Genomic DNA, 25,389 nt, shown 5'->3' with positions numbered 1-25,389 from the left:
GACATTCCTGAACAGTCTTATTGTAGTATTTATAAACAGAATCAGAATATGATTCAATAGTGTGACGTCGCATTCATGGTAATTATGGTGCTCATTTGTTTATTTTTATTTATTTTATTTAGAGATACAGCACTGAAACAGGCCCTTCGGCCCACCGAGTCTGTGCCGACCAACAACCGCCCATTTATACTAACCCGACAGTAATCCCATATTCCTTACCACCTACCTACACTAAGGGCAATTTACCTATCACCTGCAAGTCTTTGGCTGTGGGAGGAAACCAGAGCACCCGGTGAAAACCCACACGGTCACAGGGAGAACTTGCAAACTCCACACAGACAGTTGCCAGAATCAGGCCCGGGTCCCTGGAGCTGTGAGGCTACAGTGCTAACCACTGCGCCACCACTGTGTTTTGCATTTGTAGCGTACATGTACAACTCCTTGCTACGCTACACAACATACATTTTCCATCTTGGCTACTTTGCTATGCTCCCACCCTGTGTATCCCTGGATTCGGTTTAGAAGATATGATCATCCTGCTGTAGTAAATCTATTTTGCACCTCCTCCAGTGCCTCTATATCTTTTTGGTCAACTTTGCACCCATTCTAGGCAGGAAGTCGACGGGAAGTGGGGACAAATTGCGTTGCCCAGAGACTGCCCGTCAAGATCAGGTTGCCAGAGCCATCCTGTCCTCTGGTGGGACTGGGGAGGGGCATGCAATTGGGAAGGCTGGGTAAGCCCGTAACAGAGGGAGGTCTAAGCTTTTCTGTTGGGCCTGGAGGAGCACTCCTGTATTGTGTGCTCAATTCTCTACAATGGGGCTTGAACCCCAACCTTCTAAATCAGAGGTGAGACTGAGCCCCTGAATCTATCTAGTGTCTCCTGTTGGAATTTGTCCATAGGTAAGAGAAAAGAAAGAGTAATAAGCTAAGAAAATGCTTTCAATTAAATCAGTTCCGCGAAGTTGATTTGCATTTGAGTGTGATAATTGGCTTCATTTGCCAATAATGAAACACAAATCCATTGTTTATGGATCCTGGGTATACTACAATTCCCAGTGTACTTATTATAGAACCAACAACAGGATCATCAGTGGAAAGGTTACTAGTAATGTGACACATGCCTTCCATTCTAATAAGTCACTTGGGCTCAGTAGGCGACACTGTAGTCAGAAAATTGAAGGTTCAAAAGTGCAAACTGGAACCAGGGTGGATAATTTAGGGTACTGAATTATTCTGACCTCGTGTCCTCTTACTTCTAAGTATTTAACCTTGCACCCTAAAGGCTTAAAATAACTGTTGGTGATGATTTTGCAAGAATGCTCAAGAATGAATGACATTCCCGTGTCAGCTATTAGATCTCCCATTGGGAGTGGTACATACTCACTGATTGTTTTGATAGTAGTTCTTGCTTTTTTCTTCTGATGATATACATTTTAAATTTTATTTGCATTCTGTCTTCCCAAATAAATAATTTGCCTCTTCATCCTGTCTGGGGAGCCCTTTGCGCGACCTATCTTCTGAACCCAAATACAGGAAATAGTGTTCAGTGTTGTGTTACTCTCCTTACTGTATGAACCTCTTGTGGAAGTGCCACCCATCCCATAGACCAAAGCTGATTACTCGCTGTTTATCTAGTGATTTAGATGAGCAGCATTCCTGCTAGAAAAAGGCAGAGGCCTCACCAAAATACTGAAATAGGAGTCAGATGGTGTAGTTAAGTCCCCGACCTGATTATCATGTCAGTCTGCTACTTCCTCAACTTACTGACAAAAAATCAGTGGTATAGGTCATTTCCAGTGCTACTTAAAGGGATCCTCGCCTGCTCTCATTCAAAACGTTGCAATGATTTGGGGGACATTTTGCTTGTAGTTTATTTTGGCAAATTAATTGATTCTAAAGTGCTTGCAGTGAATCATAAATAGACACAGCATAGAAGAAGGCCGTTCGGCCCATTGTGCCAGTTCCAGCTCTTTGAAAGAGTCCCATTCCCCTGCTCTTTCCTCATAACCCTGCAAATTTTTCTCCTTCAAGTGGTCCTGAAATTCTTTGTCTCGGTTAAAATTCCAGGCTACAACAGGAGATCATCAGCTAGACTGCAGTTCATGTCTACGTTAATCATGTGACTGATGCCGTGTTTGCTAACACTTCCATCACGTTCCCCACGAACAACCGGAAATAGGATTAGGCTCTGGGATTAGTGTGAATAGCAGGCTTCCCCCAAGTCCATGACCAAATGACTGCACTCATGTCAGCCTGCAGTCAGAATTTTCATACTTGAAAGGGAAAAGTTTTCAGTGTTATTGTGAAAGAGTGCGGGAGTAAGACGAATCAGATAACACTTTCAAACAGCCGAAACAGGCACAGTGGGCCAAATGGCCACCTTCAGTGTTGTATCATTCTATGATTCATGAATCCCAAGGGCTTAAACTCCATCAGTGTACAACTGGTTCTTGATTGCCAGTAACATATCATACACGTCTGTACCCGCTTTCCTGGTAGGATAAATAAGGTAATGTGATTGTTGCTATGCCAACTGAAACATTCAAATGCATTTCCTTCGTCCCCCTGGGGTCTTCTGCCCTCTTGCAGAGGGGTTAACTGCGCTCACAGCACTGAGGCTTCCGCTGAGAGACTGCTGTGCTACAGCTTCAGGAAGGTTCTTTTGGTCATGTGCACCCTCTGCTGGAAGTATTCCGTCTCCATACTCAAAACAAAGCTTTCTCTCAGTGCAGAGCATGCAACAAAGGTCATTTTTCTGTGCTGTGGGAATACAAAAACCCAAGATAAACATGAGGTTGACATCCTCAGGCAATACGGCATGAGACTGCAATCTTGTGTGATACTGCCAATGGGTTTAGGAGAGAGGCTTGAAAGCCCTTGCCAAGTAAGATTCCTCCTAACATCTTATGTGAATGTCTATACCCTTTTTTTGTATTGTCCTCTTTCTCAATATTCGTTCATGGCATTTCAAAGGAATTTGCAGTGTTCAAGGTGTTAGCTTGTGAAATAATGGTTTTCTGGTGATTTCATACGCTCGAAGAAAAAAAACAGTGCATAATTCAAGGATTTGCAATTTTTGAGGATCATGTGAGAATCTTCTGTCCTCCCTGAAAGTAAGTCACTGAGCCCCAACACTTCCCTAAACATGACAGCTCTAAAAATTTTCAGATATTTAAACTGGTGTCTTAAGTTGTCAAATTTAGGGAAATGTTAGGATTTAGTGAGATTCAAGATAAAAACAAATGGTTGCTCTGATTATTCAAGCCCCAGACAGGTTATATTTTTATACCAAATGAAGGTGGTAGAAAGGGGGAAGAATTTGGGGGCAAGTCACTTTTGCAGAGATGGCAGCACAAAATATCAAAATGCTGAGATTTACATCCTTTCAAAAATGGAGATCCAGAGAATGTTAACCAGAAGGTCCTGAAAATTGAGGGTCCACAAGGAGACAGTCTGAACTGTAGGGTCTGGAGTGAAACCTTGAACAATTTGGATTATTTAGCTGATGTATAGTCATGGAAACAAGAGAAAGAGCAAGTAACTGAAAGCTTAGTCAGAGAGCTGGGCTTTGAGAAGGTATTTAAGTGTAGAATGATAAATAGAAATGTGGAAGTTTTTAGAGTCATAGAGAGATACAGCACCGAAATACGCCCTTCGGCCCACCGAGTCTGCGCCGACCATCAACCACTCATTTATACTAATCCTACATTAATCCCATTTTTCCCTCACATATCCCCACCTTCCCCTTACCTACACTAGGGGCAATTTTTTTTACAATGGCCAATTTACCTATCAACCCGCAAGTCTTTGGCATGTGGGAGCAAACTGGAGCGCCCGTAGGAAACCCACGCGGTCACAGGGAGAACTTGCAACCTCCGCACAGGCAGTACCCAGAACCAAACCTGGGTCACTGGAGCTGTGAGGCTGCGGTGCTATTGTGGAGAATTTGATTGAGGCCGCTGAAAGTTGTGATATACTGAAGTGGGGGGTGGGGGAATTGAAAGGTCAAGGAGGCAATAGGAGATAAAAGATGAGTGGCGGAGGTTGAAGAGGCTGGGAGAGGCAAGGCAATGGAGGACTTTAAACTCAATGCATTGGAGGAGAGACAGTCAAAGAAAGTGAATGAAGATGGAAATGACATGTGAGTGAGTCTTAGTGTGGAGCTTGTGGAAGATGTGAGAATGGCATGGAGGTCATTAGAGAATTCAAGACTAGAAGTGGCAAAAATGTGGATAAATAGGAAAGGGGTGAAAGTGAGTGATGTTATGGAGATGGAGTGGTCATTATGATGGATTGGATTGCAATTTTGAAACAACTTATCCTGTTCAACTCAGAGCTACCACCAGGTTCAGCCTGAGCAAGTGACTGGGGAGGAGCAAAGGAATGGAATTAATGGCGAAGGCTGAAAGCAATGGCTACATTTGGGAGGAAATTTGGCATTATCTATAATTTGATGTCAGACGATCATGGTGTGGTTGGAAGTGGTGAAGAGGTGCCAGCTGCATCAAAATTCATTGCATGTGTAGTACTTCGACATGTTTCTAAGAGGTATAGTCTTCCAGACGCCTCGTTAACAGGTAAATGTTCACCAATAAATCTAATTGGGAATTCAGGAGGAACCTCTTTACTCAAAGACTGGTATGAATATGGAACTCGCTACCACAAGGAGGAGTTGAGGTGGATAACATAAATGCATTTAAGGGGAGCTAGATAATTATATGAGGGAGAAAGGAATAAAAAATAATAAAATGCTGGAAGCACTTAGCAGATCAGACAGCGGAGAGAGAGGTTGATAACCTTGCATCAAAACTGGAAGAAGTTAGATATTTTGGCTTTTAAGCAAGTACAGTGTTAGGGAAAAGGGGGGAGTGAGAGCAATGAAGAGCAGAAGATCTGTAGTGGGATAGAGGACATCAATGATTAAATGATAAAAGGGATGATGGTGCAAGACAAAAGGGAGCAGTAATGGGACAATAAAAGAAACAAAAAAGAAATAAAAGATGGCTGTAAAGCAACTCATTGAAACAAGAGGTGCAGATCTTCGAGTTTAGTAGTTTCATTGGAACCATGTAGGAGGCTGAGGGCAGAGAAGTTAGAATGGGATTGGGAAGCAGAATTAAAACGGTAAGCGACCAGAAGCTCAGGGTCATGCTTGCAGAATGAACAGAAATGTTCAGCAAGGGACATGCCAAAGAGGGGTGGTGGCTGGCTGGTGTGGGGCATTTCTGGCCAATACATTTTAAGAAGGATATATTGGCCTTGGAGGGAGTGCAGAGTAGAATTACCAGAAAAAACCTTGACTCCAAGGGTTAAATTACAAGGAAATCTTACACAAATTAGAAAATTAAAGGGTGATTTGATTGAATTTTTCAAGGTATTAAGTGGAATAGATAGGATAGAAAGAGAGAAACTATTTCTGCTGGTTGGGAAAACTAGGCCAAGGGGACACAGCCTAAAAATTAGAGTCAGACCTTTCAAGAATGAAATTAGGAAACACCTCTACACACAAAGGCTGCTTAAAGTTTGGAATTGGACAAGCACCTGAAGGGGAAAAAATTGCAGGGCTGCGGGGAAAGGATGGGAAAGTGGGACTAGCTAAATTGTTCTTACACGATGGGTGAATGGCCTTCTTCTGTAACGTAATCATTATATGATTCTGTTCTATAATTTTAAATCTGAGATGCACAGATTTTTGTTATCCAAAGGTGTTAAGGCTTACGCTAGGGCAAAGATAGGTATATGGATAATAAAAGCAAAATACTGCGGATGCTGGAAATCTGAAACAAAAACAAGAAATGCTGGAATCACTCAGCAGGTCTGGCAGCATCTGTGGAAAGAGAAGCAGAGTTAACGTTTCGGGTCAGTGACCCTTCTTCGGAACTGACAAATATTAGAAAAGTCACAGATTATAAACAAGTGAGGTGGGGGTGGGGCAAGAGATAACAAAGGAGAAGGTGCAGATTGGACCAGGCCACATAGCTGACCAAAAGGTCATGGAGCAAAGGCAAACAATATGTTAATGGTGTGTTGAAAGACAAAGCATTAGTACTGAATAGGTGTGAATACACTGAATATTGAACAGCAGCAAGTGCAAACCTGAAGAAAAACAACCTGAAAAAAACAGTGGGTAAGCCAACTGAACAAACTAAGATGAAATGAAATAAATGCAAAAGAAGATTGTAAAAAATGTAAAAAGGAATGTAAAAAAAAGGAAGAAAAAATAACTAAAAATGAAAGTAAAATGGGGGGCTGTCATGCTCTGGAATTATTGAACTCAGTGTTCAGTCCAGCAGGCTGTAGTGTGCCTAATCGGTAGATGAGATGCTGTTCCTCGAGCTTGCGTTGATGTTCACTGGAACACTGCAGCAATCCCAGGACAGAGATGTGAGCATGAGAGCAGGGGGCAGTGTTGAAATGGCAAGCAACCGGAAGCTCGGGGTCCTGCTTGCGGACTGAGCGGAGATGTTCCGCAAAGCGGTCACCCAGTCTGCGCTTGGTCTCCCCAATGTAGAGGAGACCACACTGTGAGCAGCGAATACAGTATACTACATTGAAAGAAGTACAAGTAAATCGCTGCTTCACCTGAAAGGAGTGTTTGGGGCCTGGGATAGTGAGGAGAGAGGAGGTAAATGGGCAGGTATTACACCTCCTGCGATTGCAAGGGAAGGTGCCCTGGGACGGGGACGAGGTGGTGGGGGTAATGGAGGAGTGGACCAGGGTGTCACGGAGGAAACGATCCCTTCGGAATGCTGACAGGGGAAGGGAGGGGAAGATGCGACTGGTAGTGGCATCACGCTGGAGGTGGCGAAAATGGCGGAGGATGATCCTTTGGATATGGAGGCTGGTGGGATGAAAAGTGAGGACAAGGGGAACCCTGTCACGGTTCTGGGAGGGAGGGGAAGGGGTGAGGGTAGAGGTGCGGGGAATGGGTCGGACACGGTTGAGGGCCCTGTCAACCACAGTGGGGGGAAATCCTCGGTTGAGGAAAAAGGAGGTCATATCAGAAGCACCGGCATGGAAGGTAGCATCATCAGAGCAGATGCGTCGGAGATGGAGAAACTGGGAGAATGGAATGGAGTCCTTACAGGAGGTAGGGTGTGAAGAAGTGTAGTCGAGGTAGCTGTGGGAGTCAGTGGGCTTATAATGGATATTGGTAGACAACCTATCCCCAGAGATGGAGACAGAGAAGTTGAGGAAGGGAAGGGAAGTGTCAGAGATGGACCATGTAAAGGTGAGAGAAGGGTGGAAATTGGAAGCAAAGTTGATAAAGTTTTCCAGTTCGGGGCGGGAGCAGGAAACGGCACCGATACAGTCATCAATGTACCGGAAAAAGAGTTGGGGGAGGGGGCCTGAGTATATGGAGGTATATGGTATATGGAGTTTGGTTGCAGATCAGCCATGATCTAATCATGGAAAAGGCTCGAGGGGCTAAATGGCCCCTCACATTCCAATGAAAGAGGGCATATGAATGTCCTGTCACTGTGCCGTGGATTCTATGTAATTATGTAATCTAGGGTTGCCAACTCTGGGGAGACATATTCCTTGAGATTTTGTCCAAAGAGCCCCTTTTACAATATATGGCCATTCGGCCCATCAAGTTCATGTTACTCTCGACAGAACAATCCAGTCAGTCCCATTCCCCACTCTATCCCAAGCTCCTGCAAGTTTACTTCCCTCAAGTGCCCATCCAATTTCCTTTTGAAATCATTCATCGTCTCTGCTTCCACCACCTAGTTGGCATCCAGGTCATTACAATTCTACAACATTTTTATAACTAATATAAAAGTGTTGAAAAGAAAAAAAATTGGACATAATATTTTAACGCCCGGATGATTCCCCCCGGGAATGTTGCCGGTGAATTCACCATTAATTCCTGGAGTCTCCCGGGCAATCCCGGAGGATTGGCAAGGCTGGGTTCTGGCCGCCATTTTGAATCCCCGTGCCGTTCCAACGGCCGCGGCGCGCGGGGCGCCATTTGAATGGGCCGGCCGTTGGCAATGGGCGGGCGCGTTGCCCAGGGCAACGCCTCAGGCCGTCCCCCAACCGCGGCTTCGGGCAGCTCCTGGCGGTCGGAGCGGGTATGAAGGCGGCTGCAGCCACCCACTCCCCCGCCCCCTCATATACACACACACGGGCACAGAAAAATAAACGACGACAGAAAAGCGAGGCCGGCGAAACGTACGCAATGGAAGGTTTAAAAAACCCTAAAGGTACTTGAAATGCAAAATTAATGGCTTATGAAACAAGAAAGAAGTGATGACTGCCGTTGATGTGACTATGAATACCTTATTTCCAGCGTTGATCCAACAGGTGGCTCCGTGGCGCAATGGATAGCGCATTGGACTTCTAGCGGCTGAAGGCATTCAAAGGTTCCGGGTTCGAGTCCCGGCGGAGTCGGTACCTTTTTGCTTCTTCAATTAACCTCTCCAACAAAATTTAAATTATTTATAAATTAAATTACTTTAAAATCCATTAGATTCACAAAAAGAGAAAATTAATTAATTTCTCACTATTTATTAATTTCTCACTGTATTTTGGTCAATCAGCTCTCATAATTATAGGGAAATAATACTTCAATAATCTTAAAATTCCCCAAAATGAGAAATAAAATAAAAATATTTTTTAAAAAATAATAAATCATGTTCACGTCAATAGTGTTTGAAACCCCCACTGCAAGAAATCACTGTCAATTCGCAACCTTTTTTCTGTAAAAGAAAAATAAATGGCAAATATTATTCTTTCTTCAAAGCAAAAATTGTTAGTGTTTTTTGCAATTTATCCGGCGAAAATAACCTTTGTGGTCTCAGAACTCTACGTCTGGCAGTGAGGTGATGCGCATAGTTGTAGCAGCATAGAAACAGTCCTCCTGATGCTGCTGAACCATTGCAGAAGGTATTCGATAAGCTTCCACACAAAAGGTTCTTGGGCAAAATTACAGTGTGCGAACTTGGTGTCTTTTTGACCTGCGTTGGAAATTGGTTGCGAAGAACATAACAATATAAGAAATAGGGACAGGAGTAAGCCAGTTGTCCCCTCTCGGCCATTCAATAAGACCGTGACTTCCACCTCAGCTACAAATTCCCTCCCCGATTCCGTCAGTACCCCTCAATCTCTGTCTTGAATATACTCAATGACTGAGCATCCACAGCTCTCTGGGGTAGAGAATTCCAAAGGTTTACAACCCTCTGAGTGAAGAAATTTCGCTTCATCTCAGTCCTAAATGGCCAACCGCTTATCGCAAGAACACAAGAACGAGGAGCAGGTGTAGACCATATGACCCATTGAGCCTGTTCCGCCATTCAATACATTCATGGTTGATCTTCGGCTTCAACTCCACTTTTCTGCCCTCTCTCCATATCCCTTGATTCAGTATTATGAGATAGTGACCCTGTGTTCTAGATTCCCATACAGGGGCACATCCTCCCAGCATCTACCCTGAAAAGCCTCTTAAGGTAGGAGATAGAGAGTGGGGATAATACCCTCTGGCCTTCCCTTCTCTGACTCTGAACGATGTGTCCTTGGCAAGTGTAGACTGGGTGACCACTTTGCGGAACACCTCCATTCAGTCCACAATCATGACCCTGAGCTTCCTGTCACCTCTCATTTTAATGTTCTACCTTGCTCCCATGCTGTCATTTCTGTCCTTGACCTGCTACACAACACAACACAAGCTCGAGGAACAGCACCTCGTATTTCGACTGGGCACTTTACAGCTTTCTGGACTCAACATTAAGTGCAACAATTTTAAATCATAACTTTAGCCACCATTTTGTTCTGTTTCTTTTTTGGCAGTTTGGTTTTTTCCTCTTGTTTCTTTCTTAATCCTAAAAGGAGGCTAAAAGGGGTCATGAAAAGTCATTGGCAAACAGGATTAAGGAAAATCCCAAGGCTTTTTATACATATATAAAGAGCAAGAGGGGTAACCAGGGAAAGGGTTGGCCCACTCAAGGACAGAGATGGGAATCTATGTGTGGAGCCAGAGGAAATGGGCGAGGGGCTAAATGAGTACTTTGCATCAGTATTCACCAAAGAGAAGGACTTGGTGGATGATGAGCCTAGGGAAGGGAGTGCAGATAGTCTCAGTCATCTCATTATCAAAAAGGAGGAGGTGTTGGGTGTCTTGCAAAGCATTAAGGTAGATAAGTCCCCAGGGCCTGATGGGATCTACCCTAGAATACTGAGGGAGGCAAGGGAAGAAATTGCTGGGGCCTTGACAGAAATCTTTGCATCCTCATTGGCTACAGGTGAGGTCCCAGAGGACTGGAGAATAGCCAATGTTGTTCCTTTGTTTAAGAAGGGTAGCAAGGATAATCCAGGAAATTATAGACCGGTGAGCCTTACGTCAGTGGTAGGGAAATTATTAGAGAGGATTCTTCGGGACAGGATTTACTCCCATTTGGAAACAAACAAACTTATTAGCGAGAGACAGCATGGTTTTGTGAAGGGGAGGTCGTGTCTTACTAATTTGATTGAGTTTTTTGAGGAAGTGACGAAGATGATTGATGAAGGAAGGGCAGTGGATGTTATCTATATGGACTTTAGTAAAGCCTTTGACAAGGTCCCGCATGGCAGACTGGTACAAAAGGTGAAGTCACATGGGATCAGAGGTGAGCTGGCAAGATGGATACAGAACTGGCTCTGTCATAGAAGACAGAGGGTATTAGTGGATGGGTGTTTTTCTGAATGGAGGGATGTGACTAGTGGTGTTCCGCAGGGATCAGTGCTGGGACCTTTGCTGTTTGTAGTATATATAAATGATTTGGAGGAAAATGTAGCTGGTCTGATTAGTAAGTTTGCGGACGACACAAAGGTTGGTGGAGTTGCGGATAATGATGAAGATTGTCAGAGGATACAGCAGGATGTAGATCGGTTGGAGACTTGGCGGAGAAATGGCAGATGGAGTTTAATCTGGACAAATGTGAGGTAATGCATTTTGGAAGGTCTAATGCAGGTGGGAGGTATACAGTAAATGGCAGAACCCTTAGGAGTATTGACAGGCAGAGAGATCTGGGCGTACAGGTCCACAGGTCACAAAGTGGCAACGCAGGTGGATAAGGTAGTCAAGAAGGCATACGGCATGCTTGCCTTCATCGGTCGGGGCATAGAGTATAAAAATTGGCAAGTCATGTTGCAGCTGTACAGAACCTTAGTTAGGCCACACTTTGAATATTGCGTGCAATTCTGATTGCCACACTACCAGAAGGACGTGGAGGCTTTGGAGAGGGTACAGAGGAGGTTTACCAGGATGTTGCCTGGTCTGGAGGGCATTAGCTATGAGGAGAGGTTGGAAAAACTCGGATTGTTTTCACTGGAACGACGGAGGTGGAGGGGCAACATGATAGAGGTTTACAAAGTTATGAGCGGCATGGACAGAGTGGATAGTCAGAAGCTTTTTCCCAGGGTGGAAGAGTCAGTTACTAGGGGACAAGGGTTTAAGGTGCGAGGGGCAAAGTTTAGAGGGGATGTGCGAGGCAGGTTTTTTACACAGAGGGTGGTGAGTGCCTGGAACTTGCTGCCAGGGGAGGTGGTGGAAGCAGATACGATAGCGACGTTTAAGAGACATCTTGACAAATACATGAATAGGAAGGGAATAGAGGGCCCCGGAAGTGCAGAAGGTGTTAGTTTAGGCAGGCATCAAGATCGGCGCAGGCTTGGAGGGCCGAATGGCCTGTTCCTGTGCTGTACTGTTGTTTGTTCTTAGTCCGTTTATTTTGCATTCAGACGGCTGCAATCCTGCCATTCACACCTCATCCAGACACATCTTTTATTTCTTTACTTGTCCCGTTACCATTCCCTTTGCCTTTGTATCATGAAACCTTTTGTCATTTAATCTCTCCTGCCTTCCAGCATATCACAGATCTTCCCTTTTGTTCTTCTTCCCACCCTCCCACCTTTCACTTGCTCAAAACCTCTTACATTTCTCACTTTTCTCAGTTCTGATGAATAGGTCACAGACCTGAAACGCTATCTCTGTTTCTGTCTGCACAGATGCTGCCAGACCTGCTGAGTATTTCTGGCATTTTCTGTTTTTATTTCAGATTTCCATCATCCACAATATTTTGCTTTTGTATTTTTGTAGTGGAAATAAGAATTGTGTCCTTTGACATAGCACCTCTTCAGCTTTATATTAAATAGTGATGTGAAGCAGATTAACCAGTACTATTTTATATCAGCTGGCATTTCCTAGTGAGTATTTGCCTCTATGCAGAGAATGGCCTTGCTTGCTAATTACTATGGATGGTTATTCTCACCTGGTGAGGCTAAGTAGCTTGTTCTCACATGGATAGTTTTCAAACCACATTTTTAAACAATAAAATAATCAGAAAACTATTTGAACATGCATCATTATGTATAATTATAGGCAAACATGTTTCCTTACTCACATAGTTAATGTGTGAGTGTGCCTGTGCTAACAGACGAATGATTCTGCTCATTGCTTCTTAATTTATCTTATCTTCCCTGCTACTCCTTTCAACCTTGCTGTTATGCTGCGCTATGGGCTTTGGTGCTCAAGATAACTATTGCTGGCAAAAAAAAATAAACAATGTGTGTGTCTCTCTGATGGTTAAATTTTGGTTGGTTTTTGGTTTGTTTGTTCCAAGCCAGGCCACGAGGGGGAGCCCCATCCCTATCTCAGGGGATGGAAATTGCTCACTCTTCTGCTGATCTCAACAACAACAACAACTTATATTTCTGTAGCACCTTTAACGTAATAACAAGTCCCAAGGCACTTGGTCTCCTGCTTGATCACCTGATGACAGAACAAGCAACTCCTAACCAGTCTTGGACAAGAATGCTTCTGTACTTTCCCAACCAGCTTTAATGTGTGCCAGTGTACTGTCAACAGTTAATCATGGCCTGGAACTATTTTGTTGAATAATTAATAGATTCTGTATGTTGTTCAACTTATTAATATTCATTGTTATTTCATACTGAAGAGATACTGCCTTTCAGGATCATGTGGAGCCAACTCTGGTTAGACGCGTTCTTGGAGTTTTCGCCACATGACCTCCTGGATTCAACCCTTTACCCATCTCCAACATTTTTAGAACGAATTCCTTTTTCTCCCAGGTTGCTCACAGAAGTATCTTGGAATTTATTCTTTAAGTTCTGGAGACTCCAGGGAAATCCTGGACAATTGGCAACCCAAGTGAAGCCCATTGCTCCTGAGCTGGAGAGAGGACTGACACAGGTTGACAGTTGGGGTATGTAAAGAGCAAAATTTAAAATCTATTTCTTTAAATATTTTCCCCCCTATAATATTTTACTCCGGTTGTCCCATCCTCTGTGGAAGGTACAGTCTGGTTGGTGGCTTCAATGGGAATGCAGAGCATTCTGATATCTCACTCATTTAGCCATTCTCCATGGGTGAGCATATTGTCGGTCGACTAATCAACTGAATGGAGAAAGGAAGGTATTGAGGGTGAAGTCCAGTCTTGTCCATTTACCAGCAGGGGTCAATGTAGATAATGATCAAGGCCATAACTCTGGCCGATCTCTCCCTCCCCGAGGCACCATAGCTGTGGACAATTGTAGTATCCCAGCCACCGACCGGCTTAGATCAGCTTACTCAACACAAATCAGCAATCAGTCTTAGGACTGACTGGTTTGTGTAGCTTGAGTATTCACTGCAGTTACCAACAGAACCATAACGTGAGCTGCAGAAATGATTTCTTCACACCGCATGCAAAACTAATGGTTCTGTTCAGTGGAAGTTTCACTCATTCTCTAATGCAACATCTCACTATTGAATCATAATCTCTATACACTTCAATCAGTAAATGCCAATCAGGAAGGTCCCAGGTTTAATTCCCAGTCTGTTTTGAGTTACTGACGTGGTGAGGCTGGATACAATTAGCCTTGGTGTCCCTGGCTTACAGGAGGTAATTTAAATCATGGTTCCTGCTCCTGACCGCTATCTCATGATCCTCTCTGGAACGTGCACATTTTTGGATGTTGGTTGAGGACAAGCTCATTTGTGGCATCTCGCAATATTGAGTAGCGAGTACTGTCTGACATTGCACAAAAAAGCCCTAGCCAGCCCAGCAAGAGTAACTTTCAAGAGGGAATTATTTATTTGGGGATCCTGCTGATCTCTTGCTTGAACCCCACCCCTGAAGCATTTCCAGGTGTATGTTTTGAACAAGTTATTCAGTGGGCAAACTATTACTTTTTTAATGAATGCTAGTGGGAAGGCTGTTACGCGTTCATACACAGGGACCAATAATGCGCTGTGGTGCCTGATCTCTGCAATGCTTTAAGCGGCAGGGCCCTGGGCTTTTGAGCATGCTTCGTGCCTAATGAGCTCGCTGCAGGGAAATGCGGCTGGGTAGTACCCAAGGAACTAGGAGCCTGCATATCAGGGCCCATTCGTAAATCAGGCCTTTCTTTCCATAATGTCAACGGTGTGTGTGAGAAGTCTACCAGCTGCAAGCAAGTGCTGGGATGAAGGATTGTGGGGACTGCAAGAGCCCTGGCCTTCCAGGAGAGCTGCTCAGCTTAACTGCAACTGCAAAGTTGGGCCTGAAAATGATGATGTTGTTCAGGCAACGTTTTGCTTTGCCCTCAGTGAAGTCCTGCTGCTTTTAGTGCGCCAGAGACCAAGTACCTGCTGTTACTGCTGCAAATCTGTGATGTTACTGCTCTCCCAAAGCATAATGTTGAACTATTCACTATTGTGCGAGGTCAGCATACTGGGGCACAGGTGTCACTGTGCCGACACTGACTTTAATGACCTTCTGTCTGAAGTTCCCTTGCATTTCTCCAGCCCCAGTGCAGCTTCCTCATATGAAACTCTCCTGTATGTCTCCTATGTGAAGCTCTCTCTGTTCCCCTCCTGCTCTTGTGAAGCTCTCCTGCCCCACCTTTGAACAGCTGGTGTGGGAATTTCACCATTGCTGTTGTGCTCTGTTTGGCTAAGAAATGTTTGCAAGGCACTGGCACTGCCACACTGTCAGACTGAAGTTCAGACCAAAGTGACAGGCCACACTGTAAACAGTGATCGTAAGATTTTATTTACAAAATTAACACTACAAACTTATGCCACATTAATGCAACATAAGTCAGAGAGATTCTATTAACACTGTATCATGCCCTGGTAATAGAATTTTGAGTAATGTGTCCAGTTTTGGTCACCAAGGTACAATGAAACATTTAAGTCCTGGAAAAACGGTGCAAAAAAGAGCCACTAGGCTGATCCTTAGCGACAAAGAACTAAGCTATGAGTGAAGACCAGTGGAGGCAGTTATCTTTACCACATTCACGTTATCTGTACGCTCTGTGATTTCCTCAAAAAGTTCAATCAAAGTTGTCAAGCATGGCCATCTCTTTATCATCTATGCTGACCAGCCCTGACTAGTTCATATCTTTCTAAGTGTTTAGTAATTTCATCCTACATTGTAGTGCTATCTGTAACTGTGGTAAGATTGACCGGCTGTGACTTCCTGGGTTGTCCCTTTTCCCTTTCTCGAATAAGGGTGTAACATTTGCCACCTTTCAGTCCTTCCGCACATTTCCTGTCTCTAAACACTTCTGTGACTATGCTATCTCCCCCCCCCAGCCTTCCCTCAATGGTCTGGAAGCACACAATCGGGCTCTCTAGACTTTTCTACTTTCAATCCAATTAACTTTTTAATAGTTTTCTTTTGTAATTAAGTTTGAACCTCGGGCTATTTATAGGAGATTGAAATATGTTCACTTGGCTAAATGAAACACAGATCTTGGCTCATCCTGCGAGCACATGAACCTAGAAACTCCACCAAGGCATGGAAGTTGTGACTTCCATATTCCCAGATTTCACCAGAAGGATATTTTTGAACCAGATAAAGATGTCCCAGTGGCTCAGAGTGTAAATGCACCCCCAGTGTGGCATTGAAAGATATAGACCAGGATGGTTCTACCTTCCACCTCCAACCAATCTGTGCTGTTGTCTGATTTCATCCAAAGTGGCAATGGGGTTCTGCAGTTGGTCAGGAAGCTAAAGACGAGACAAATATCCAGTATTCATGACTGCTATCCAGTGACCTCTGCCAGAGAGTCCATGGAGTCATTTTGACCTTGTGCAATAGCATAAGATGGGAGATAACAAATTGGCAGGCTGTTTTACGTCTCCAGAAACGTAGGAACAGGAGGAGGCCATTTAGCAGCTTGAGCCTGTTCTTCCATTCAATGAGACCATGGCTGAGCTGTGACCTAACTCCACATACCCGCCTTTGCGCCATATTCCTTAGTAACTTTGGTTAACAAAAACATCTATCAATCTCATATTTAAAATGAACAATTGATGTAACCTCAACTGCTGTTTGCAAAAGAGGGTTCCAAACTCCTCCCACCCTCTGGGCTGGATTTTGTTCTCCCCCAGGCGTCGGGTTCCGTGGCGGGGTGGGGGGGGGTGTGCTGAAGATGGCTCCGGATGAGGCTCCTCACAGACCTCGACGTCATGAGGGCATGGCCCAATCCTCCCGGCGACCCCACCCCCCCCACCCCGCCGCTGGCTGACGGGATCTCAATTAAACTATTCAAATCAATAAAATAAATGCATTTAAATAGAAGTACCGGTGACCTTGAGGGCCCACCGCAATCTGCGGCACTGCGGCCAGCGCTCCCCTGCCTTCAAAGCCCCATCTGTGGAAACGCGACACCACATTGTTGGGGAGGGGGGAGGAGGTAAGATTTTTAGTGCGGTGGGGGGGAGAACGGGGTCAAATAAGTGTAATGGGTGTAGGGGATGGTGGGAAGGGTTGACCTTTAAACTTTGTGCAGTTTGGGGAGGGCAAAGCCAGCTGTAAAAGGTAAGTGTTTTCGGGGGGGAGGGCAAATAATTACTGTAATTGTTATGGGGGGGGGATTGGGAATGGGGCGTTATAAATTTATTTATTTAATTTTGGAGGGTAACCTCTTTAAAAATTGAAATGTGCCAGCAGGGCTGGCTGCTCTTTAAAAATGGTGCCAGCGCGCCATACAGCCCGCCCCCTCCACGTGATTGGTGGAGCGGGAGGGGGGGGCGGGGCAGGCTGCCCCGGCCATTTAAATGAGCTGCTGCACAGGAGATCAGCGGCAAGCTCTTAAAATCCAGTCCTCTGAGTGTAGCAGGGTTTCCTAACTTCACTCCTGAAAGGCCTGGGTTTAATTTTTAGACTATGCTCCCTAGTCATAGATCTCCCACCAGCAGAAATGTCTTCTGTCTATCTATCTTATCTGTTCCCCTTAATATCCTAAAAACACCCCTTAACCTTCTAAATTGCAGGGAGTACAATCCTAGTTTGTATAAGCTCTCCTTGAAATTTAACCCTTAGAGTCCAGTTATCGTTCTGGTAAGTGTGGAGATTCCAATGGAAATAAAAATTGGGAGGGATGTAACACAGGTTAACCAGCTTGCTTGTAAATGTTAAGTCAGAATAGGACTGGGTCCAGCTGTGATTCTATTCACAGTTAAATACTCAAGTTTATACCTGAAGAATGGTCACTTGTTGAGGAACCAGCACCTTTAGGAGAGGGGGAAGAAAACGTCTTAAAGATATCTCCCAAATCATAGCTTTGAAACTCAAAAACAACATTGTCAGTAAAATTGTAAGAGCTGTCGTGTTGCATTGCCCTGAATTAGTTGAATTGAGTTTATTTGGGAGCAACTTCGTGTTATGCTCCACTTCATGGGGACTTGCTAAAGTGCAGTGTGGTTGGAGAACTGGAAGACTTTAGGGACAAATATGTGACCCACACTCCTGCCTCTGTTTTCTGAGTTTTTTTTGCAAAATTACACTGGGCACCAGCTTGCAACCAAAGAGCTGATGATTGCAGAAAATGTTTACCTCTTTATCTCTTTTTCTTTCAAGATGATACGGGCCCTAGTATTTGAACTCTCAATGCAAGAGAAATTTTGTTTGTATGCAGAACATATTGGTGGCAAAATGCATTGCCATAGGGGCATTAAATTAGAGAATCTGAATGAACAGGGAAATTACATTTGGCAGAGGCAGTGTGGAGATAGTATGAAATGGATGGAGATTGTCAGCGATGTAATATGGACAGTCTGGTGGCATATTGTGAAACAATTGATGCAGTGTGCTCCTCCAGCACCTTGGCAAATTCTTTCAGACTGGTTTCTGGAAGCAGACCCGTTTATTATCTTAATAAGGTTCGTGTGACAGGGCTCTATCACAGTGACCTGGTTCCCAACCAAGACAGCCATGCTGCTGTGTGAAGCAGCACAATTTCTGCCAGTGTAGGCGATGCCTTTAGTGTGCTGTGCCGCCATCAAATTCCCACATTTTCCGACTTTTGCTCATTGTCTGGGACAGAATGAAGACAGCGCTCAAACCCCACCCCCCCAAAAAAGACAACAGCACAGTCTGAGCTGTCAAAACTAATCACCTTTATGAAGACCATTTGACTGTTTGTCAGACCACATTAAGATGGGTCACTGCCCATTGGTTCCCAACCCAGAACATATACTCATTTCAATTTGACATCGCATCGCTAAGTAATATGGTCCTGACAGGATTGCAAATAAGTAGCAGAAATTGGTATGAATCTTTATAAACACGCAGCCAATCTGATAAATTCCATTCTATCCAGAAGGGGCTTTTTATCACTAACTGTGTAGCAAACAAGTTAGAATGTGAGTTCAACGGGTTATTCATCTTGGGACCTAAATACCAATTACAGCAACACAAAGCATTACTTTTAGAATGAGCACTTGTGTAAGAGAAAAAAACTTTTACCAGAAAGCATTCCATTTACAATTAATTCTTCTTAGCAGACAGTGAAATTTCCCAACAGAAAATGTGCCATTATTGGAATTTCTCATTTGCCACCTTGATAGAAGTGGTTTCAAACATAGACTTTACAAAACACTGTGCAGAAAACAAAATAAGTGTTTATTAAATAACTATTGCAGCCCCATTATGTGTGTAACTTGCAAGACAAAATTCGGGGGGAATAAATTTGAATGTGGTGAGGAGAATTAAAATGTTAGTGGTCATTGACTTTATCTTAATTCTAGAGGTAATAATGCTAAATAGCTTTGCATCAGAATGAACTCATTGGATCATCAAATCAAAATTATGTTGCTGTGGAATTTATGGCAAGTCCAGGGAGAAGTACTGTTTTGGATACCCCATCACTCTTTCCCCAAGGCTGTGAAGTGTTTGACTCATGAGGACACGATGTTTTGAGGTCTCTGTGTTGGGTTGCCAACTCTGTTCAGGCATATTCTTGGAGGTTTCATTGCTCTTGTCTCATCTCCATCCACCTTGCCCAGTCATACAGTCTTTTATCCCATCTCCAAATGTTTGTAACTAAAGAATTAAAGTTAAAAAAATTGTAAAAAGTTCCCTATGATTTTTCTCCTGGTTTGCTCAGATCAAAATCCAGGACATTAATCTTTAATTCCTGAATATGCCAGAATAATCCTAGAGGGTTGTCAACCCTACCTCTGTGACACAGAGGAAAAAATTCTGCAGAACCTAGATTAGACCAGACTTGGAATACTGTCGACAGCTCTGGTCTCCATTTCATAAAAGTATGCAGAGGAACTGGAGAAAGTGCAGAAAAGATGTACTAGAATGATAGCATAACTGAGAGGTTATACCTATCAGGAAAGATTAAACAGTTTGGGGCTCCTTTCTCTAGAAAAGAAAAGACTGAAGGGTGACCCAATAGAGGGTCATTATGATTATGAAAGGATTTGATAGGGTAGACATAGAGAAGATGTTTCGGCTTGCAGGGATCTTAAATATAAGATAGGCAGTAATAAATCCAATAAGGAATTCAGGAGAAAATTCTTAATCCAGGGAGTGGTGAGAATGTGGAATTCACTACCACATAAAGTTGTTGAAAGGAATAATTTGGATATGTTTAAGGGGAAGCTAGATAAACATATGAGGGAGAAGGAATTAGAAGGATATGTTGATGGCATTAGACAAAGAAGGGTGGGAAAAGGCTCCTGTGGAGCATAAAGACCTTCATGGATCTGTTCGGCTGAATAGCCCGTTTTCTGTGCTGTAAATATTATGTAACTGTGTAAAATGAAGGGACAACACCTGAGGTGACTGGGATGCACTTTAACTAAAGAAAACTAACTCCTTTATGATATAACTAACCACAGTTATTGCAGAAAATGATAAGGAATATAAAATCTATGCATAGAGAAATTAAGCCAGACTGGCACCCATTAATTTTTTTTCCTCTGGCATTCTCCTTGAAATACCAACAGCGAAGCTTCACACACAGCTTTTCCTGTCTGTCTGACTCTCTTTTAGGTAGTGTCATTTCATGAAACTCTTCTATACTGATTTTAGAAGTTTAGTGACCCTGTCCCCTCCTTAAAGACAGAGCCACTGCAATGGAAAAGGTTGGGGGTACAGTGTGGATTCAGTTTTGCTCTTTCCTGAAGTGCCTGATAAATCCTTTAGGATTATATTGGTTTAGCCTTGTGCGTTCTCTCCATGCCTGGTCCTTATATTTGCTTTGGAACCTGTAACTGTACATCTTAAGTTATTGCAGTGTCTCAATATGTCACCTACCACTTAAATCTCTGAGGCCTTGTGCCAACCTAAGTTGGAGGTACATTTGTATTGAGGCAGGGAATCTTTTTAAAATATAATTTTATTTATTTTGTGCAAGAAGTTTACACATTTTCTCACAGGACGTTGTTCGAATAGAGTTGAAGTAAACCTGAGGGTTGTAATAGGGTCACTAACTTTGGATTTTACGGTACACAATTGGGTCTAGGATGAAGGCTGGAGATACTGGAAGTATTCATCCTGCAGGATATGAATTTGTCAACCAGTTGCTGGAAGGAGGGAATTTACATTCAATATGAACACGAATGTGTGGGTTTTTTTTTTAACATCCCTTCTTTACAACTCCTGTTTGTATCATTCTTATCTTTACCAGATTAGCCAAACTTCTTGCAGATTACCAGATTAAAATGTCTGAAAGTGGCTCACTGGAAAATTTCCTAAACGCTGGAGATGATGGCAGAGTGACTGCCAGGCTGGAACACAGGTATGTGATCCACATTGCATGCACATCATTGCTGGTTGGTACTAATGCAATGACAGATGGACTCCCTCTCTCTCTGTCTCACACTCAGTTTGTCACCAAGAAAGGACTTTGTAGGGAAGGAGAGATCAGGAAGGTCCCAGGTTTAATCGCCAGTCTGTGCTGAGTTAGTAGAGATCAGACAGGGCAGCACTTGTGGGGGAGAGGGATAATGAGAGTTACAATTAGGCTCAGTATTCTTGGACTAGGAAGAAGAAAAATCAGCTTGGATCCTGTTGGCGATCCAGTGAGCTCTGTTGGAAAGTATACTAATCTTAATATCAGTTAAGAGAGGAGAAGAGGAGAGAAAATAGGAGGAAAAAGCTCAAGACATGAAAGAGAATATAGCAGACAAAGTGGAACAAAGTGTGTGGTGGAGAAAGGGTTCCATTAGCTTGTGCTGGTTTTATTTGCTTCTGATGTGCAAAAATTCAGGAGTGTTCCAAATTTGCTGCACAAAACTTTTTGACAGGAGTTTAGCAGATGCTGGAGCTGTTCCAGACCTGGAAGTGATGCTGTATCTCCACCAGTGTAACTGCAGCCCATTGTTTCTTACACAACTGTCAGCGCTAACTCAAGCATCACTGTGGCTGACCTCTGCTGCAAAGGTCAAAGAGTGCACTTCTCCAGTCCACTCAGGCTGTCACTCTGAACTCAATGAGTGTCAACAGAGTCATCAGGAGTCACTGGTATTTTTAATCCTTGTAAAAGCCACTGAAGTGAAGCAGCTCTGTTCTGTCCTGATAAGTGTTTCACATTGCAGCCCGGCAGGAACTCTATAATATTTGCAATTTAAAAATAAGCTGTTTCTAAAAGCGTCATTCAAGATCTGATAGATAGTTACAGATATGACAGCAAGTGCAACACAGTCAATCCCATTTAATCAGAATTTGATTGCTGGTGTTATTTTTGGAAGCAACCAATGGATTCCAAAATATTGAAATCAGACACAATGAATATTATTTAAAAGGGGCTGTCTGATAAATAAGATGCTTTTATTCTCGCCGGGACATCCCAGTAAAGATGCTTTAGCTGTAGGCACAGAGGTACTTGCCTCAATTTTGTTGGCTCTTTCTTGTATGTTATGACATATTTCAATACAGCAGTATCCGTTCATTAAAATGGGATAGAGGAGGTACCTGAGGGGCTGGATAGTACAGGCTGTTAAACCGAGGTGTCCGACCAGAGCCACATGCAGCCCTAAACCCCGGCAATCCAGCCCACGAAGCTTAGACAACTCTGTGCCATTTGTGTTTATTTGTTGGTTTGTCCTGTAAGCATTTTATGGCCCTGGGAGTTTGGAAAGGTCTTTCTGCAGCATCTATTGCCTTACTTGTGGACAAATAAATGTTTTATCAGAACACCAAGAACTGTTAGGGCATTATTTTAGTGAAGGGGTGAAACGGGTGCTGTACTTATTTAAAAGTCTGGATTTAGGACACAATTTTGGCTCTAATTGCTAATTACCATAATTCAAACTTGCCTTAATGTCACCAGCATTGTTAAAGGGGCAAGCACAGTCAAAGCTCAAGCATCAGCAGTCTTAAAGGGGCAGGCACCATTAGAGCCCATTGGGAGAGCCAGTAAGATTCTTTGTTTGTGTGATGTGGCATGATTATTATCTGAATGCTGGTAGTATTTCCGATTAATATTTGTGTGCCAGAAGCTGTTATTTGCATACCAGTGTTTTTATACATTTATAAAGGTTCCCCCCACCCCGGTTAGTGATCTTGTGCTGCTGTGCCACGGCTGGGATGGCAGCATTGTCCCAAGCAATAGCTACCTTGGAGAGAGAAAGCAAGAGTGTGCCACCCTGTACCAAGCAATAGTTGGAGTGAGGAATAGAGGAGTATCAAGTCTGACGCTGAAGGAGGGTGCTGGATTCCGATGCGATGCTCCCTTGCCCAAAATGAATTTCACCCCCAGTGTATTCTTTCCCCTACAAGATCCTGCTCCTTGTGCATCTATAATGTTAACTGCAACTCACAGCCTGACCTGGGGTCAATAGTTACTGATAAAGCTCTTCTTGTCATGATTGGTGTGATAAGTACTGGTTCATTCTACACTTTGCAGTGTCAAATTCTTGGAGGTTTTCAGATTGCCCAATAGATTTGGAGCCTGTAGACAGTTTGCCAGTTCTAATGAGTTGTGTCGTACTCCCTATTAAAATGTCACGTCTTTGAGTCCTGGCCCTGAGCGACGTTAAAGCTTGTCTCATGTTCATGGTTCCCCATTTTCTTTGCGTGCACTCCCTGCAGAAATGCATTTCCTGTCAGCTGATCATGGAAAAGTCATAAAAGCAATCTGGTAACTGGCAGGGTCATCTGGAATATTCCTTCCTGCAACACTTTATTTCTTTCTGTGGACTCTTCCCACATTCGTGGAGCTGCTGTTACTGCTTCCCTCATTGCTGAGAGCAATGGCACGTCCTCTGTTGCTGCTTCAGTGGGGGAGCAACACATGGTCATTCCTCTCTTTCTCAGTTGGGATCATCTGATCCCACCCTTCTGATATGAAGGATGCTAATTATGGGCAAGACGATGAGGAACACGAGGGCTAATCTCTGGCTGAAGGAAGAAGCCTGGGGTAGGAGGCTACCCTTTGGCTGAAAGGAGAAGCACAGAGGCAATAATGCAATTGACCATCGAGTCAGACTCAACATGATTGAAGTAAACACCATTGTCACTGGTAAGAGTTTTCAGCTACTCAATGCAAGATCATACTGTAACTGGATGTGAGTGAGTTGCACAATTAAGAGAGAAGATCTGGTAATACCCTAAAAGGTGAAGCTCCAGTAGCTGTCTTTGCAGGAGCCTGAGACTGTTGTGATAGTTTAATATACACAAAAAAGTTATTTATTCTTTGAAGTTTGGGGGATGGGGTGAGTCAGATGTGGGAAGGTTAGATTCTCTGTCTCTCTTTGACGTCACTGTCCCTCAAACTGCAGTCTGTCTGTTTCAGTGATCTCACTTTGAAAATAACAGTAGCTTTAAGTGGCTTTGCACTGTCTCATACCATTCCTCTCTCTGCTTTGCCCTTTGAGATTCAGTATCCTCCAATTTTTTATCTTCTTTTGCTTGCTTTCCTTAAATGTTCTTGAAGCACAGTGGCAGCAGTGGATACCATCTACAAGATGCACTGCAGCAACTCACCAAGGCTCCTTCAACAGCACCTTCCAAACCCACGGCCTCTACCACCTAGAAGGACAAGGGCAGCAGATACATGGGAACACCATTGCCTGCAAGTTCCCCTCCAAGCAACACACCAACCTGACTTGGAACTATATCGCTGTTCCTTCACTGTCGCTGGGTCAAAGACTTGGTATGTTGGCCTTCATAGCGAGAGGATTTGAGTACAGGAGCAGGAATGTCTTGCTAAAATTATACAGGGCCTTGGTGAGGCCACACCTGGAATATTGTGTGCAGTTTTGGTCTCCTTATCTGTGGAAGGATGTTCTTGCTATAGAGGGAGTGCAGCAAAGGTTTACCAGACTGATACCTGGGATGGCGGGTCTGATGTATGAGGAGAGATTGAGTCGGTTGGGCTTATATTCGCTGGAGTTCAGAAGAGTGAGGGGGTATCTCATAGAAACCTATAAAATTCTAACAGGACTTGACAGGGTAGATGCAGGAAGGATGTTCCCGATGGTGGGGGAGTCCAGAACCAGGGGTCACAGTCTAAGGATACGGGGTAAACCTTTCAGGACTGAGATGAGGAGAAATTTCTTCACCCAGAGAGTGGTGAGCCTGTGGAATTCGCTACCACAGAAAGCAGTTGAGGCCAAAACATTGTATGTTTTCAAGAATCAAAGGGTATGGGGCGAAAGCGGGAACAGGTTACTGAGTTGGATGATCAGCCATGATCATAATGAATGGCAGAGCAGGCGCGAAGGGCCGAATGGCCTACTCCTGCTCCTATTTTCCTAACTCCTTCCCTAACAGCACTGAGTGCACTTACACCACATGGACTGCTGCGGTTCAAAAAGGCAGCTCACCACCACCTTCTCAAGGGCAATTAGGGATGGGCAACAAATGCTGGCCTGGCCAGCGACACTCACATCCCATGAAAGATTTTTAAAAAGTGACACAGCTAAGAAGCCCTGTGTTCTTTAAACAAAGCAGACTGTATCTCAGCATCGATAATCAGACTATTTAGGAACTTAAATCTATATAGGTCAGAAATGGATCACGTACACTCACAAACTAATCTCCCACAATGGGGCAGTGATGATTACCAGAACGGCCCCATACTTTCGCATTCTAATCATTAGCAAATGGTAATGATGGTCAGGGCTGAAGGCTTGTACAAATTCTCACGGCAAAGATTTTTTCCTTAGCACCAACA

The 25,389-nt window shown here is 43.8% G+C and overlaps 1 protein-coding gene and 1 non-coding gene across 2 annotated transcripts in view; both read left to right on the top strand.

The window, feature by feature from the left end:
• The first annotated feature begins 8,023 nt into the window (after positions 1-8,023).
• notch3 (notch receptor 3) overlaps positions 8,024-25,389 on the top strand; it is a 360,298-nt gene continuing 342,932 nt past the window's right edge. Inside the window, exons 1-2 of the mRNA XM_068021188.1 lie at positions 8,024-8,213; positions 20,899-21,009. The gene's annotated coding sequence lies outside the window, so the exon portion shown is untranslated. The remainder of the gene's footprint in view (positions 8,214-20,898; positions 21,010-25,389) is intronic.
• Positions 8,316-8,400, top strand: trnar-ucu (transfer RNA arginine (anticodon UCU)). Its single transcript is given in 2 exon segments — positions 8,316-8,352; positions 8,365-8,400. It is a non-coding gene; the product is annotated as a tRNA-Arg (tRNA).

This window comes from Heterodontus francisci, chromosome 43 (genome assembly GCF_036365525.1).
Source record: "Heterodontus francisci isolate sHetFra1 chromosome 43, sHetFra1.hap1, whole genome shotgun sequence".
NCBI lineage: Eukaryota > Metazoa > Chordata > Chondrichthyes > Heterodontiformes > Heterodontidae > Heterodontus > Heterodontus francisci.
Note: the sequence above shows the minus strand (reverse complement) of the source record. Positions and strands in the feature narration are given on the sequence as shown.